The sequence below is a fragment of the Lissotriton vulgaris genome, chromosome 8, assembly GCF_964263255.1.
Source record: "Lissotriton vulgaris chromosome 8, aLisVul1.2, whole genome shotgun sequence".
NCBI lineage: Eukaryota > Metazoa > Chordata > Amphibia > Caudata > Salamandridae > Lissotriton > Lissotriton vulgaris.
The window spans coordinates 434,475,420-434,494,202 of NC_141696.1; positions in this window are offsets into that span (position 1 = coordinate 434,475,420).

Below are 18,783 nucleotides of genomic sequence, written 5' to 3' on the forward strand. Positions count from 1 at the left end.
AAAGCACTGTGCTCTCATCAGTTGGCATGAGCCACTCTGGACCACCAAAACAAGCAAATAATATCACACAGAATTCACAAGTTAAGTTGTGGGGCTCATACAATTTGCTTTAATCACAGAAAATAGAAGTGACAAGAAGATTTGCATTACATTTTGGTTCCAACAGTCCTAGATATGTGTATTATATCCGATTAATTCAAAATAATTGGCCACATATCCTCACTGTAGGCCTTTCCCAGTTAGTCATTATTTAATCACAGATATAATTCTAGAAATGCATAGGCTAAAATTGTTATTTAGTTTGTCAACAGGAGAATGTACATTTATGTATTAACTCATCATGAGAACCACCTGATGAAGAAATGCACATACTTGCAATGCATTGGGGCAAAATCACAACATAATTGAATAGTTACACTGTTGTAAAAAATAAATGGTAATTCCAAAATAGGAGTTCTTGCGTCATTACTGGATTACCAACAAGATGTCAAGAATGATAATAAAGTAATACATTGAGAATACTGGCCCTTCATACCTAAGAAAACTTTTTTTGCTGGTATAGCCCAAGTAGATCTCTTCATTCCTGGTATAACTAAGGAGCTCATTATGATGTTGGGCGGTAATCCTCCACCTGACCCGACTTGGAATCGGGACCGACCAACTTGCTGTCGGCAGTTCCAACTGCCGGATTACGATGCGACCGGACGTTGATCGGTTGGGATTCCTTTTGTTTCCTATGGGAGCTCGTGTTATGCCCGACAACCGGCCATAATACAGGCTCCTATGGAGAAATGGGGTGTGTGCGGAAAACCCTTGACCCTGTCGGAGACACTCCACAGTACCTGCCACACAGTGCAGGGATTTACAGGGGGGTCCTTTAGGTATCCCCTCGTCCATCAACCGTAGGCTGTGAATGCTAGGGGTACATACCAAGGGGCTCCAAACTCCCTTTCTGACAGCCTTTCTGTGTTGGACAGACCAACGCAGAAACGCTGTTGGAAATCGACATCGTAATCCCAACGGCTGAAACACTGTTCATTGGGATGTACAATGCAGTTCTGAGATTCGGGATGACCGTGCGGTTTACGTTCGGACTGCAACATCGTGTTCGGGTGGTTGGAATGTAAACTGACCGAGTCAGTCAGAAGGGCTCCAACGTGGTCGAGGAGATTCAGAATGTCAGGAGGAGGTTCTCCACCCAACATTGTAATGAATTCTCAAGTGTATGACTCGTCCTAAATTACTTGTTTTCCCCTGAGGCGGAAGCCGGGGGCATTTCTTTTTGCTAATTTGCTTCAAACCTATCTTGTGTGAGAGTGTGTGAATTCAAAGCCTTTAACTGTATGTGTGGTGATTTTACGACCTCTTACAGTCACGCTGACCGGTATTTTTTAAAAATTGTACATATCTTAAATTGCTATATTTTAATTATCGGACACTGACCGCCTGCATGTTTTGACGAGATCTAGTCGTCTCAGGGGTCCCGATCTCCATTCCTTTACCGGTGCAGCCGAGCACAGCGCTCTCGCCGGCTGGGTAAAACGGAACCGCCATCTTGGGGGGAGGCAGGGTAGCGCTCCAGCTCCTGGACGCCTCCCGCCCTCCCTCACTACATAAGGAGTCCTGGTGATACTTCATTTAGATTACTTGTTTTCCCCTGAGGCGGAAGCCGGGGGCATTTCTCTTTGCTAATTTGCTTCAAACCTATCTTGTGTGAGAGTGTGTGAATTCAAAGCCTTTAACTGTATGTGTGGTGATTTTACGACCTCTTACAGTCACGCTGACCGGTATTTTTTAAAAATTGTACATATCTTAAATTGCTATATTTTAATTATCGGACACTGACCGCCTGCATGTTTTGACGAGATCTAGTCGTCTCAGGGGTCCCGATCTCCATTCCTTTACTGGTGCAGCCGAGCACAGCGCTCTCGCCGGCTGGGTAAAACGGAACCGCCATCTTGGGGGGAGGCAGGGTAGCGCTCCAGCTCCTGGACGCCTTCCACCCTCCTCCCACCCCTAGCAAGATATGGATAAAAGGAAGGGGCTTTCCCGTCCGCGCAGCGGGCGGGCGCAGCGGGCGCGCCGATGGCCCGTCTGCGCCCGTCCGCGCCGGACCCGCGCCCAGCGCCGGAACCCCTGCTCCACTTGCCCCAAAAATTCGCTGGTCCTCAGATCAACTGCTTTACCTCCGTCCTGCTACTTGCGCCCCCTTCACTTGCTGTAATACTTTTAGCCTAGATACTACTGCTTATTCCTGCCCTCACTGCAACTTTTCTATTCCTATGGTACCTAAAGCACCGCTACTATCCTCAATTATCAATGATCAGCCATCCACCATCTTAAAGGCCGCATTAGTCAACTGCAGATCTCTTCCAGCCCACGCCCATGACATCTGGCTATCTCTCGACACCCACAATTGGGATCTACTGTTTCTTACTGAAACTTGGATAAAAGACTCCTCCAAACCGGATATCACTCTAGCTACTCCCCCTGGTTATTGTTTCACTGGCATCAATCGAGACAACTCCAAGACCGGAGGGGGTCTTGCGATTATTGCTAAATCCCATCTCAAATTAAACCTCACGAAAATTCCCAATCTAGGCCTCATTGAAGCCGCTCACTTTTCAATTATTGACCCCGCTAGTACCATCTGTGCAGGCATATTGGTCTATAACCCCCCTGCCGTTACCTCTTCCTCACTTACTACTCTGATGCATTCTATCGCTGATTTCTCTCTTAAACACCCCCATTTTACTGTATTAGGAGATTTTAATATTCACATTGATAATCCTTCCTATACACTAGCCTCCTCTCTGTTAGAAACCTTACAAGGACTCACCCTGCCCCAATTAGTGAAAGGCCCGACTCATATAGCTGGCCATACACTTGACCTTATTTTCTCTAATCATCCTTCCCTCTCCACCCTCCCTCCTACTCCTTTGACATGGACCGATCACTTCCTCATTCCTTTTTCTTTCTCGGCCCCTACCCCTCCTCGCCCTATCCCCCTTAATCGAGTTGTAGGACGTAAATGGACCAAAGTTACTTGTGACTCCTTGGAAGCTCATCTTCATTTTCACCTTAACCAGCAAAATGACCTCAATTCAGAAACCTTGAGATTTAATTTGTCTCTCTCCGATGCGCTTGACTCGGTTTCCCCTCTGGCTCCTGTCACTTCCTCCAGATCTCGCCCCTCTGCCCCTTGGTTTTCCCCTCTGCTGCATGAGGAAAAGAGCAAGTGTAAGCAGCTGGAACGCAAATGGAGACTGAATTATGATCCATTAGCCAAATCGGCTTACAAATCTGCCCTGAATAAATTCCACAAACTTAAACGCTCTTCAATGAGAGCTTACTTTTCCAATCTTATTCAACAGGCGCAGAATTCCTCTAAAACTCTTTTCTCCATTGTGAAAGACTTCGTAAATCCCCCTGCTTCGAAATCCCTTTGTACCCCCACCCAAGATCGCTGCAATGGATTGTCTGATTTCTTTCAAGAGAAGATAGTTAAACTCTCTTCCTCCTTTGCAGCGACGACTCCTGATCCCCCTGATGATCGCCCCTGCCCTCCTTCTTGTTCTTTCAACTCTTTTAGCGAGCTAACTCCAGACCTTGCGTTAGCCTTGCTACGCAACGTTAAGTCTGGTTCCCCCCTGGACCCTGTCCCGGCCAAAGTCATGGGCACTCTTGCCCCTATCCTAGTGAACCCGTTTCTTTCCATCTGGAATGCCTCTTTGTCGCGTGGCCAATTCCCCTCAGTTTGGAAACAGGCTAGGCTTGTCCCCATATTGAAAAAACCCGGTGCCGACCCTCTACTTTTCAGCAACTATCGACCTATTTCGCTTTTGCCTAAACCTGCCAAGATTTTGGAGAAGGTGGTACAGAAACAAGTGGCACTGTACCTAGAGTCTAACCAGTTGCTACACGACTCTCAGTCCGGCTTTAGATCCGGCTATAGCACTGAGACTGCGCTGCTTGAAGTCTCTGAAATCATCAGGGAATCAGTGGATAGGGGCGAGGAGGCCATGCTGGTCCTCCTCGACCTATCCGCTGCTTTCGATACTGTTTCCCATAAAATACTTACCACCCGCCTACATCAGCTAGGGGTCGGTGGGACAGTGCTGGCCTGGATTACTTCTTTCCTGTCTAGTCGTTCTCAAAGGGTTACGATGCACCCTTTTGAATCCGAGGACAAACCCCTACTGTGCGGAGTGCCCCAGGGCTCTGCTTTGAGCCCTCTACTGTTTAATGCTTATGTGGCTCCTCTGGCCAAGGTAGTTGAGTCCTGGGGTGTCAGGGTGGTCTCCTATGCTGACGATACTCAGCTTATCTTTTCCTTTCGAGACCACTCTGACTCCCTCTTTTCCAACTTTAGAAACTGCCTTGGTAACATATGCACCTGGATGTCAGCCAATCATCTTGCCCTTAACACCGACAAAACTGAGGTTCTTTTTTTCAGCAAGAAATCCCCCCCCTGCAATCCTTTGGTGGCCTACCATCTTGAATCCCCCACCCACTCCCGTGCAGGCAGCTCGTAACCTTGGCTTCACTTTTGACAACTCTTTGTCTGGAAGTGCTCAAGTCAACAAAGTGGTAGGGGCCTGTTTCTCCAAATTACGCATGATCAGGAAAATCTTCCCCTTCCTCCCTCAATCTTCACGCAAAACTGTGGTCCAGGCTCTTATCACCACCCATCTAGACTATGCTAACAGTCTATATGCAGGTGCCCCTCTTTACCTTATTGACCGCCTGCAAATAGTTCAAAACGCGGCAGCCCGGCTCATTGGTAACATCCCTGCCCGTACTTCAGTCAGGGCCTACCGAGAAGAGCTTCACTGGCTTCCCATTTCACGACGCATCGACTTCAAAATTCTGACCCTGACATTTCGGGCTATTCATGGATTTGGCCCGCTGTATCTGAAAAAGCGTCTCAAAATCTCTGTTTCAGTTAGACATCTCAGATCCAACAACCTTCGTCTTCTGATGGTTCCAAGATTCAAGCTTTCTCGGACTGGCGGCAGATCGTTCACCGTCACTGCCGCCAAGCTCTGGAACAGCCTCCCCCTTGACCTCAGGTTTTGCGAATCTGAGCCAGCCTTTCGTCGCAAACTCAAGACTTGGTTGTTCATTAAGCGGTAGGACTGGGCACTGTCAGATCCTCGTATTTTCCCGTCTCTCTGTGAGATATGATTCTGGTTACTCTTTATGGGGATAATCATGTAATCTTAGCGCCGGGTCACCTCCGTTGGAGGTAGCTGTGCGCCCTACAAGCTTCTTAAATAATAAATAATAATAATAATAAATCTAAGAGAGTCGCTTGAGGATGGAGATGTTACCATTACATTGTGGTACACACTCCCTCTAAGTATTAAATCCGCTCCTACTTTCCTGCAGTTCAGGAAGCAGTTAGAAATTCGGCTCTTCTCACAAAGGCAGATTTTTTAATACTTTCACCCCTTCCTAAAAGATCGGCTCGGCTCTCTTTGTCTCATACCAGGTCCAAAACACCATAGGGCATTCAAGCGCTTTACAAACTTTGTTGACATCAATACATATGTATGAACCTCTGTTGTGATAAACAGCACCATGAAGGTATTTTTTTTAAAGCATTCAGTATCCCCAAAATGTCATTATCCTTGTGTTATGTTAAATTTGTTAGCGTAGGGCTGTGCACTGAGTAACACAGAGCCCGGAGTTGTACTATCCCTTCATGGGAAAAAATGTGCACCAACTTTGATCATTACGTTTTTTCCTGTGACATGAAGAAAATCATTTCAAGCACTTCAGAGGCAAAACATACTAGGCCAGACCCTATTCACTATTTACAATAGGATGTGCATAACAAAGACGGTTATGCAATGTCCCAGAATTGGTGAACGTACTCCTTCCTGAAGTGTGTAACACGTTTGTGTCTTATTCAGGGATTAGCCTTGATGAGAATAATTTAGGGCCGGCCCTGTCTCACAGAATACTGTTTTTTTGTTATTTTTTATATACATTTCATCTAAATAGGTACAGGAGCTTTTTGTCAGCGCTCCTCAACCTTTGCTCATTTAGATTGTAATTCACAATTAGCTTCCGCCCACCACAGCAAGTAGCTTGGAGCATGCGCACACATCCATGGAAGACCACTTGGATTTTTTGTCTTTTTTGGGTCAAAGTACATCAAAAAACATTCAGAGATCACCAGCAGTGTTTGCAGACACTAGCAACTATCCTGGAATGTTTTTTATCATATTATATAATTCTTTACCTTTCCAATATGGCAGACATACTGATTATCAATGAGGTAGCCACCTTCCTTGGAAAGGTAAAAAACTATAATATATGATGGAGCAAATGATAATTTGCACAGCAAATAGCTCTAGCAGCTATTAAAGCCAAGACCTACTGGCTTGTTTCCCACAGTGTTTGTGCTAGCCATGAGCTACAGTGGAAGCTCCTATATGCACCCTTCTCCCAGTAAAGGTTCCTGCTTCTAAATGTTATCTTCTGTAATAACTCACAGATAAATCTGCAGGCATGTGCACTAATGCCATTCTGCAAACTTAATCCTGCAAGTAAATGCACGATTGCACAGATGCATTCTTTCCATTTGTGCAAATTTTCATTCTGTAAGTTCATGAAAATATTCTCTTCCATTTAGAAACATTTACACAGAGTGAAAAAATGAACTGTGCTCCAATGACAAAAGGGCTTTATTACGAGTTTTGTGGTCTGGTCAGTGAACCACCGTCACAGAGGTAGTGGTCCGACGGCGGTGAGTCCTCTGCCTTACAGAACAAAAGAACCTACAATAGGAGCAGCACCAAGAATGTGGAACTCTTTCCCACCTGACATCAGAAGCCTCCCTTCTCTAGCACGTTTTAAGAAGGAGGCCAAAACCTTCCTTGTGGGTAAATTCCTCATCTAATGCCTGACCACAACCATGACACTGTGCCAGATGAATCTAAGACATTGCTTCTTCCCCAGATCACATATTCTCCCCACCAAGAATATATGGGACCATTGTTTTTCTTTTACTGACTCCAACTTTGATAGTAACCATACACCTGTATCCCCTTTTTTTCCTATGTTCTCAGCACCCTGGCCCCTCGCCATCCTTTTGATTGTTTGATCTTGTATATCTCTGCATTTTAAATGTTTTGTTTGTCCACCACTTTATACCGTGTAAAGCGCTCTGATACCCTCATGGGTCAAGTTCGCATTCCATAAAACACAAAAATAAATAAATAAAGTAAATAAAAATTATGAGTTGGGAGTGTTACCTGAGCAGAGACCGCCGCTGGATTGCCGCCACTGCCAGCAAACCGCAGGTGTTGGGGATGGGGGAAGGCAGCTCCCCTTCACCGCAACACTGATATCCATATTACAAGTTGGCTTTTCCAAGAACCGACCAAGGCAGGTAGACTGCCACCTAAAGATCGGCAGAGACGTAGGAATTGGGTTGTATACACACCCCTTTCCAGTTCTTCTCAGCAAATTTTGAAGTGGATCCTTTTCTTCGGGCCCCTCCTGCATAGGAGTATCTTAACCCCAAGAAATATGACCCCATCTGTGACGAAATACAGTTAAGTGCATTGGTACCATTTACCATTAACGGGACTGCCCACATATGTATCGGACTCCTGCAATGGATAGGTGGTATTTTTCAACATATATCATGCATATGTGTACACATATCCAGTTGGAAAGTCCCACAAGTATCAATTTATATTGAAAAACATTTCCCACTAATGCAAGACCACCTCAAGTCCGCCACAACACCGGTCCCGCAGCAAACTCGTAATACGGTGCTCAGATGGCCAAAGTCACAGGGGGCCTCATTTATGAGGCCGTGCGTCACTTTATGCCGCTGGTGCGTCACTTTTTGTGACACACCAGCAGCGTAAAAAATTTGCCCTGTTGCACCATATTTACAAAGTGACGCATCTAGGTAGATGCGTCACTTTGTAAAGCCCTGCGCTACATTATACCTACGCTAGGTATAATGTATGCGGGGGGCGTTCTGACGCACGAAAGGGTCATAGAAGTGACGCAGTGAAATGTATAAGATTTCACTGCGCCACTTCTAGGACACAAATGCGTCAATTTCTTACGCCTGCCTCACAGCAGGCGTAACACTGACGCAGGCCCTTTCACATGGGGCTTGACCCATGTGAAAAGACACATTGCTGGAGTTGCGTCACTTTTGTGACACACCAACAATGTGTCACTTTTGCGCCTACAGATACGTCAGAAATACTGACGTATCAGTAACTCCTTGCGACATGATGCGTCATAAAGTAAATATGACGCATCATTGGTGTCGCAAGGAGGGAGCAGTGAAAAGTGACGCATCGCTGTTATCACGCAGCGATGCGTCACTTTCCATAAATGAGGCCCATAGGATCTCCTAGTGGTCACAGATGCGGCTTTTCGGCGGTCGGACCGCCAAACTCGTATAGCCCCCAAATGTAGGGCTAGAATCAGGACACATGTTTTGCATTTGCTTATCTGCTTCTGTGTATTTTTACTTGTCAGCTTCTATTTTGGGTGGGTGAATAATTTGCCTCTTACCACATTTATTGACAGTAAAGCTTGTGTTGAAGGTGCTTCTAATATCTGCCAGGCGTAAAAATATTTAAAGTGCAGACAGAATGTACATTTTGCTTGGGTTGCACTTCGAATTCTAAGAGCGGGCCTCCTCTCCGTGTTACTGTAGTGTGGATAAGCCCAGACCCTCCCGGTGTCATTAAAATATTTGCTGCTCCCCGCTCTGAATTTCATTCCGAGGCCCGCCAGCAAAGCCGGCTGATTCAGTATCATTTAATTACAGATTTAGCCGCACTTCCCGACCAATAGGAACCTTGTTACGTGACCTCCTAATCTGATCCCGATCTATTAAAAACTACACCCGGCATCTTAAGGTATTGGACAACAGATGGAATTGACAGTTTTAATAGGCAGCTACTAACATCATCTCCCAATCTACACCTCGGTATTGGATTTCAGGCAACTGATATCGGTGTGGACATGTGTAGATATGGGGCCTGCATTTAAAGTCCGAAACTCAATCAATAGCTCGCCTCTCAGCGCGGTTTACAAGATTACATCTGTTAGAGGTGACCATCTGGCCCAACCTCGGGACTTCTGGGGGTATCATGTAGATGTTTCCCTCTAATGTCATTTTTATTTGGTTAACATTAATAGACTGTAGCAAACATTGCAAATCGTGTGCTATGAAACCATAACTCAATTTTTCTGAGCATGAGGCAAGCCAAACATCTGCTTTGCTGAAGAAGCCCCGGAGGAGGGGGCTCTTTGAGGCAGAGAAGGGGGGGCGTGGGGGGGGACGCAAGGGCGAAGACGATTTCACTGTCTATCTGACAGAAGAATAGACTGTTGTCATTGCTAACAAAATAACAATTTTTTTTATATCATCAGAGATTTTCATATTTACATGAAATTTACTATTGTAGGGGCATTCATAATTTTAATTTGAAGCTTAATGTCCCATTAAAAATTAAGGGCCTTATTTATGAGGCATTGCGACACTTTTGTGCAGCTGTGGCGTTGAAAAAATGCGCCATGTTGCCCCCTATTTACAAAGTGACTCATCTAAGCAGATGCGTCACTTTGAAAAGCTCAGCGCTCCTTTATACCTTCGTCAGGTATAATGTATGCAAGGTGGGCGTTCCACGGTAAAAAACCTCGTAGAAGCGGCACAGTGAAATCTATTGGGTTTTACTGCGCCACTTCTAGGATGCCACTGCGTCAGAATCTTACACCTGCCTCACAGCAGGCATAAAACTGACGCAGGCACATTGATCATGTAATGACACATTGCTAGAGTTGCGTCACTTTTGTGACACACTCCATCAGTCCGTCATTACTGTGCCTACAGATATGTCAGAAATACTGACGCATCAGTAGCTCCTTGCGACATGGGGTACCGTACATTAAATACGGTGCATCCATTGTGTCGCAAGGAAGGCAAGGGAAATCTGTTGCAGCATTGTTTTCACGCACAGATGCAACAATTTTCATAAATGAGGCTCTAAGGGAGTTCTAGATGTGCCTAGGTGCTGAGGGCAACACGATAGTCATTACCGTGGTTCAGTGTGGGAAGAGAGGTGAAGTGAAGCGACTCTACATATGGTTAAATTGAACTTTCAAAATTAAATGGCTTAGTTTGATTTGTTAATGACTGGGTCGCCGTTTGGTGAATCTGCACAAAATTTGACAATCACTATTCACATTCTGTGACTTTTGTTGATAACAAATGTCATGCAGGTCGGTCAAGAGTGGTCACAATCATTTGGGGTGAGGTAAATAGTAGCTTTCTCCATGTTGCTTATAATTACAGTAAAAACGGGTCAGCATAATTATATTAAACGTGACACACATGAAGAAGTGACTCAGGATACACGTTTGTGATGGCGTTATATAAATCCGTAAACTAGTTTTCGAGGTTTTTCAATTGCAAAAAATGTGTCTGGTGGGCTGCAGCGGGCTAATGTTATGTAAAACATTTTTTTAAATTCACCAGTTATTTGTGGATTTTTTTGAAGATTCAAGGGTGATTAAATATGAAAAAATCTTCATATTCAGATTCACATTTTTCCATGGTCTCTTTCTGAATCCGTGTTTCCAGCCTGAATCCCCGAATCAAAAGTGATCAGATTGGCTGGCTGTGACTTAAAAATATTATTACAGCCGACATTGATTCCATTTCAAATTATAAGTAGTAAAAAATATCAAAAAAATAAGCACATGGTAATAAAATTTGCACTGAGATCAAGAGAGCTATATGGGGGATAAGGAAAAAGGCCACACCCGTCTCTGCCGGGCACAGTTGATGCCAATGTGTAGTGGGTTTAGGGGCAAACCTTGCACCCACAGCTCTTTTCACACAGCTGAAAGTCATACACAGGGGATTCTGGGGTGGACAGTGGGTTGGAAGAGAGCATGGCCTTTGACCATGACACGTTCCCATTGCCTACTGCACTTGGCTGAAGACCATGCACACAGGGTGCAAAGGCACAGGGGTTGGGCGTAGGATGTATTTAGTCTGCCAACCAAGTCAATACTCTAAAGAATCTATGGACACAGGGGCTGGGCGCGTCATGTGGGTGAAGGGCATCTCCTGTGCCCTGAATTTTTTGGCCTGAGCTCAAGGCATGTGTAAAGGCTCAAACTCCACATGGACACTGAGCATGGAAAAGGGGCATGTGTTTTTTCTACGTGGCCATGGGCCAAATCCTATTTTTGTTTACATTTTTAAAATGATTGAGAGACGGATCTAGCAGTTCATGAACCACAATTAAGGACAGATTTACAAGCCTCTTGCGACACTTTTACACCGCTGTTGCGTCACTGTGGTGATGCAGCAACGGCGTAAACAATGCAGCCAATGTACAACGTGACACGTCTAGGGAGATGAGTCACTTTCAAAGCCCTGTGTCACATTATACCTGCGTTTGGTATAATGTATGCAGGGTGGACGTTCCCACACAGGAAAGCCTCGTAAAAGTGACATCTACAAGATTTCACTGCACCACTTCTAGGTCGCCACTGCATCAAAACCTTATGCCTGATTGAAGCAGGCATAAGGAGTGACGCAGTATAGGCCTCAACATGCATTGCTGGAGTTGCGTCCTGCTTGCGACATGACTCCAGCAATGCATAACTTTTGGGCCAACAGATGTGTCAGAACTTTTGACGCATCTGTCAATCCTTGCATCATGGTGCCCCGTAGTGTAAATATGGCGCATCTATGGTGGTGCAAGTGTATTGCAGGCTGGAGCAGGGAAACTGGCACATCTCAACAGATGCGTCCGTTTCTTGTAAATCAGCCACCTAATGAGAAGCAAACAGATTTGTGAAGCAGGTTGCTGGTTCATGAAACTACTGTCTGGTTTGTGAACTGAGTGTGTGGTTCGGGAACTGGCATTCATGAACCAGTTCTAGCGCTTCATGAACAACAAGCGAACATAATCATTGCTTTGCAAGTCGTGAGCCCAACCTTCAGAAGTACAACCCTCCTCTTCTTTGGGCCATATTTTTATTAGCCATTATTAACTACTAACTCCCATCAGCCAAGTCCATGAATAAAGGCCAAGATTTACGAAACTTTTAACATTTCCTCACTGTATGCAGCGTATTGAACTATGGCACTTTGAAGCCCTACAGTGAATGCCCTCTGTTGCACTCAACAGGCACCCGCTTTGAAACTGAAAATATCTAGATTCTTTTTTTTAACTTAATACTCAGTAGCTTCATTTCCACTTCTATTTAGTATACCCTATCACATGGAAATATGTACCCAAATTTCTATGGGCCAGATGTAGGTAATCCTAATTTACCGATTCTAAAATACCGAATTTTACAGAATCGGTATTTTAGAATCGGTAAATGGGGTGTAGATAAAAAATGGGTAAAAAATACTGAATCGGTAAAATTTGGAATCGGACAATCGGTATTTACCGAATTGGTATTTTCCGAATCGGAAGTTACCGATTCGGTATTCCCAATTCATTCCAATGGGCCATTTGGCCCATAGGAATGAATGGGAAATACCGAAAGATTCGGAAAATACCGATTCGGTAAATACCGAATCGGAAAAAAAACAAAGTGAAACTTAAGTAGGCAGCCAATCAGGTGCTACCACCCTCCCCCTCCCTACCAGGAAGTGGCTACACAGGCAGCTGCTACTAATTAGAAGCTTCTGGAGAGGCAGTTGGGGCCGAGCTGAGTCCCTGAGCAGCAGAAAGAGTTTTTTGCACTTTTAAAACTGCAAAATGGCAAGGAGCAAAGAGAAAGAGCAGCCAGAGGGGAGGAGGAAAATGAAATTCAGCAGCATGGAGCTGCAGGTCCTTGTTGAGGAGGTGGTGAAGGTGCACCAAAAACTGTTTAGCAGGCAGTCCCTCACTGTGGCAGAATCTGCCAAAAGGAAACTCTGGCTGGACATACTTGATAAAGTAAATGCAGTTGGAGTGACAACCAGAGTCACAGAGGACCTATAAAAGAGATTCTATGACCTCAGGAGCCAAACCAAAAAAAAATGGCTGAAATCCACAAGCAGGCAAGCAAAACTGGTGGAGGCAAGAACCCAGCACCCCCCCTAACTGACCTTGAGGAGATGGTGGTTTCAACCATTGAACCTGACAGCGTCTGCGGACTGGGAGAAGTAGACAGCTCAGCCAAAGCTGCAAGCAGAAAAGGAAAGACACATGCACAGCATTCCCCCCACCTTTCATCACCCTTACCTTTAACCTTTGTGGCCAAGTGACCCCCAGTCCAGTACTGCTAGCACGGTACAGGAGCAATGCATCATGGTACCTGTAGTTAGGGAATCTAAGAGCGTGTCAAACAGCACAGCTACCAGCAAGTCAGGGAAATGATTGCACAGAGAATAAAGCTAAAGTCAGAAATATTTATTGTAGTGACTGTGAGACAGTAGCGCCAGGGTAATATACGCTCATATGTCCACAGGTGACACATCTCGCAGGCGTTCCCAGGAGAGTGAAGGCACGGTACCAGAGAGGGAGGAGAGTCATGAGCCAGGTCCAAGTACATAGGACGTCTCACAGGACACAGGTGCACCAAGTAGCCAGCCTCCTGCACAAGATGCAGAAATGGCTCCAGAGTCCCCTGACAGATCACAATCCCCTCTGCTGCTGTCATCCCCAGAAATGCCAAGATCACAGCATGAGACAACACCTGCATCACAGCCAAGCAGGAGGCATGTCGTGGCACCACTTTTAGAAATGGAGTCATCAGCAGGTGACATGGAGGGGTTAGAAACACACACCTTGCCTGTGGATGGTAGCTCTGCCACACAGCAGACCAGTGCAGAGGTGGCCCATACTGGAGCAAGACGCCGCAGAGTCCAAGAGAGCAGTGCATCTGCACGTATGGAGGGTCCAAGTGTGTTCCGTGGCTTGGAGGGGAGCATGGTAAGAATCCAGAGGATGCAGGGAAAAGCCATCATGTCTTGCCAACGCCAGATGAGGTCCCTGAACAAAAACATGGGAGACATAGGAAAGGGCATCAGGGAACTGGTAGAGATAAACATAAACATGGCTGCAGGGATTCATGAAATGACCCAAACGGTGCAGCTGCTATGCACCAAACTGGACAACAAAGTAGCATCAAGGCGCAAGGAAAGGCAGCGTGTGCAACAACAAAACAAAGCAATAAACCGCCTGGCCACATCCACATCCCTGCTATGCAGGAAAAGCATTAACATGCAGGAGGCTGTAACCCAAAACAGCAATGAGGTCACTAGGGGCATGGGCAGGATGACGAGTGCTCTTGAAGCGCTGTTAAATGCCCAAACTGCACATACTGCTGCCCTGGATGTGCCAGAGAGTGAAGAGAGCACAAGCAGGAGCAGCATGGGAAGCACCCTTGTCCCAGAGACCAGGAGGAGCAGAAGGCGCCACGCTGAGGCTACAGGCCAAACAGAAAGTGAGCACAGTGAGCACCATCCAACTGGCACTGGGAAGCGAGGATGCAAATTACTATTTACAGTTCATGTTGAAGTTACCCAGGACTCACATAATCCAAGTTAAATAATTTGTGTTGCACATTTGTGCATTGGGAACCCATTTAATCACACGATTAAACTACGTTCGTTGCATACTCCACCTGTCTGTGTGTTTTAACTTACTTAAAAAAAGTTTTGTGTGATCTCATCCCGTCTGAGTCTGCAATCAGTTGGTGTTGCTACTCCAGATGTGTGTGGTTCAGGCACTGCTTGCTCATCATCATGGTCCTCATAGTCAGAGATATCCACTTTGGTGCCCTTCTGAACCGCAAGGTGGTGCAACATTGCACAGGCTGCAATCATCTTGCAGCAGGTGATTGGTGTGTACTGGCGGGCCCCTCCACTCTTATGTAGGCAGCGAAACCTGCTCTTCCACAGATCAAAGGTGCGCTCCACAATGTTTCGGGTAGATTTGTGTGCCCTGTTGTATCTCCTGTGGCTGGGTGTTGAAGGGTTGAGGTAGGGTGTGAGGATGAAGGACCGGAGGGCATATGCACTGTCCCCTATTAGTAACAAGAAAAAACTTTACTCACATGCACACATACACATCCATCCGCAATATGTATCAAGGGAGTTTCACACAGTGTCTTACCTAGCAAGTATCCTTCGCCAAATTCCCCCGCTGTCAGGCGTGCGTATATCCCACTGTTTTGGAAGATGTAAGAGTCGTGGGTACTCCCGGGAAATTTGGCTACTAGGTCAGTGATTATGTATTTGGCATCACAGATCACCTGTACATTTATGGTGTGGGTGGACTTCCGGTTCCTATAAATGTACTCAGTGGTGGCAGGTGGACAAATAGGTATGTGGGTACCATCAATACAGCCAATAATGTTGGGGAAATGCGCCATCTGATAAAAGTCAGTCTTTGTCCTGATCAGTTCTTCATGCGTTGCAAGGAAGCTGATGTAGTGATGCATTCTCTGCAACATAGCCTCTAAGAATTTCTTGAAGAAACGTGACAGGCAGCTCTGGGACACCCCACCTACCGCAGCAACCGCACTCTGGTAACTCCCAGATGCAAGCAGGTGTAGGCTGCACAGCACCTGCACATGGGGTGGGATGGCATGCGCCCTTGGGGTTGGGTGGTCCAACAGTGGGTGGAGGTCCCTGATAAGGTCCAGGATGGTTTGGGGGTCTAACCTGTACCGTTGTAGGATTTCTGGCTCAGTTAGCTGGAGTAGGGCGATCCTCTGCCTGTACACCTGCTCCTCCCTTCTCCAGACCCTCTCTCCTTTTGCCTGTAGCCGTAGCCGCCTCGCAATCACATAGAATGCCAGCATTCTGGTGAAACTGTTTCATTGTGGGCCCTTTTTTATAGCCTCCACCTGGTTACCACCTGATTTCAATCCATGGTAAATACAGACTCTTAAATACCGAATTTCAAGCAAATTCTGTATTTAAGAGGTTACCTACATCTCAAAAGTCATTTTTACCAATTCTTAATTTCCGATTCAGTAAATTTACTGATTCGGTAAATTTTCCGGTTCGGTAAATTTTCCGAATCGGTAAATTTACCGAATCGGAAACTTTACCGATTCGGTAAATTTACTGATTCGGTAAATGTTCCGATTCGGTAAATTTACCGAATCAGAAACTTTACCGATTTGGTAAATTTACCGATTCGGATGTTTTTGTGTTCCCTACATCTCACAAGCCAAATACAGGTCGGTAAAGGCCGAAATTCAGTATTTACGGCTTTACCGACCGGTATTTGCTTACCTACATCTGGCCCTATATTATGTGCTCTTCTTATTCCTGCTACAACCACTTACCAACTGTTTATCCTTTCTCCAGTTGTCTGATCTCCTTCCTCTCTACCATGTATTACATACTGCTTCCACTTAATTTTTCTTTAATGGTTATGCTTTTTTTTCATCACTCCACCTTCTCTTACTCATCCTCCACCATGGTTACTCTCCCACATTAACTCAGTAAGGTAAGGTTTCTCTTCAGGTTCTTATACATTTTTTGAGATCTGGCCATATACGGCACCGCCTCCAGAAGCAACGAAAACTAAGAGAGGTATTCATTTTTTAAATATTTATATTAATAGGCAGCAAGAATAGTATGTCATTCTATGTTCGTAATTCATGACAAAGTTACAATCAGAAGCACTGTTATTTTTACAAAACCATAGCATAAATGAAGTAAGTGTGTAAAGTCCAGTCCTGGAGCAAATTCCAACTTACCCAGGCTTACCCTGAAATTCTTTGGTCCCACAGCAACCGGTCTGTCTGAATATTACCCCTTAATACATTATGGCTCCTTCTTGATCTATCTGAGATTCATTACTTTGTATAAATTGTGGATGTCCATTACCCCCTGGTCCCACTCCCTAGTATCCGGTGACTGCAGTTTCTCCATTGACGGGAAATAAAGAATTGTGCCATGAAGACAGCAACACAATACAGTTTATTACAGATCACTGGAGTAAGCCCCATGAAAATAAATATGGTATTGTAGCTTAAATAGATTTCCGTAACTAGGGACATCTTAAGTAGCACCATCTCCAAAAATGCTCGTAAGCAAACATGTGTACCCGACTCACCTCCAAAACATTGCATCTGAGGCAAGTCGTCGGTTTGTTAATTTAAACTGCTCAGTTTAGCTCGTGTAATATAGAAATCAAACACATTACAGTAATGCTGCAGCCGGAATTCAGCAAAACTGTTATGTTATGTTATGTTATTTTATTTTGTATAGCGCACAGATGCCGCAGCCAAGAGGCGTCCCGGCGCTTTTGAAGAAGAAACACACAACACAACAGAGAGGGCCAGGTAACACTGAAGCTAAGCAGAGGAGAATAAATGAGTTTTTAATTGTTTCCTGAACTGAAGCAAATCAGGGATGGAACGAAGTGAGGCAGGCAGAGAGTTCCATAATGTAGCCGCCATCACCGAAAAGGAACGGCCACCCATTCTGGACTTTTTAAAGCGAGGAATAATGGCCAAATTAGACCCTGCAGACCGAAGGGCTCTTAAGGGGACATAGTGGAGAATGGTCTGGGTGAGAATGGGAGGTGAGGCCAAGTTAAGAATTTTGTAAGTAAGGCATAAAGCCTTGAACTTGATTCTTTGGCCTACTGGGAGCCAGTGGAGGTCGTGGATAGTGCTGCGAGCAGAAACAAATTTAGGGAGGCCGACCAGCATCCTGGCCGCCGCATTTTGTACCCGCTGAAGACGGGCTACCTCAGCTTGATTAACACCCAGAAACAGGGAGCTGGCATAGTCCAATCTGGTCAATACCAGAGCTTGGACTATGATCTGCCTGGTGTCCGCGTCAAAAAATTTAACAAATTTAAAAACTACGATTAGAATACTCCCTAATGTTAGAGCGTGTAAATGTTTCCATGGAAAACTCCATATGTAGCCAACTAGACCATTTCTGTGATCAGGTTGTTAACTGAACTTTGAATTCCTCTATAAATGATGGATAGAATTCTGATACTCTCAGTGTACTATGTTCAATCAGACTAACATATATGTTAAGAAAAATTCCAGGAACCCTTTCACTGCTCTTAGCACTCAGATGTGACCTAATCTTGGAGACATTCCCAATTCTTCTTTAATCTGTTGAAAGGATTTTAGAATATTATACCTATATAGTTGAACCAATCAATCAATCATGATTTATAAAGCGTGTATCCAGACACTTGATTGGCAAAGTAGATTTTATCCTAAGGAGTATTACTCGGAATCTGAATATTGTTGCCCAAGCACTTATTAAGTTAGTGCTTAATTTGAACTAGTGGTTGCCACCAGGGGCCACACTGGTGAGTGATGGGGGCCATATGTACTCAGTTTTGGGGACCTGCACTTATTTTTTTGCACCAGAAATTTCCTAAGGGCAAGAGAGAGAAAAACAAACAGAGGGGAGAGACAGAGAAAGATGGAAAACTGCCACAAAGGGGGAAAGGAGGAAACACAAAAGTGAAATGAAGGGGCAGAGAGTGTCTGGTAGGGGAGTAAAGAGGCATGAGGTTGTTTGAACACTGTGCAGACATTTATTAGTGCCAACTGCTAGATTTTGAGTAGACCTTTGGGCACCGGCCCTCATTCTTTTTCAAATGAATCACAGTGTGTAGCGATGGATTTTTGAGATACTAAAGTATGTCCTAATATATGGCTATACTCTCTCTAAGTATCCAGTCATACCTGTCTACCCTCATCACCCTCCAACCAGATGAGAGAAGCATTCCTGTAACCTCTATGACCTGCTGGCTCAGTATCACCACAAAGGAAACAGCCACC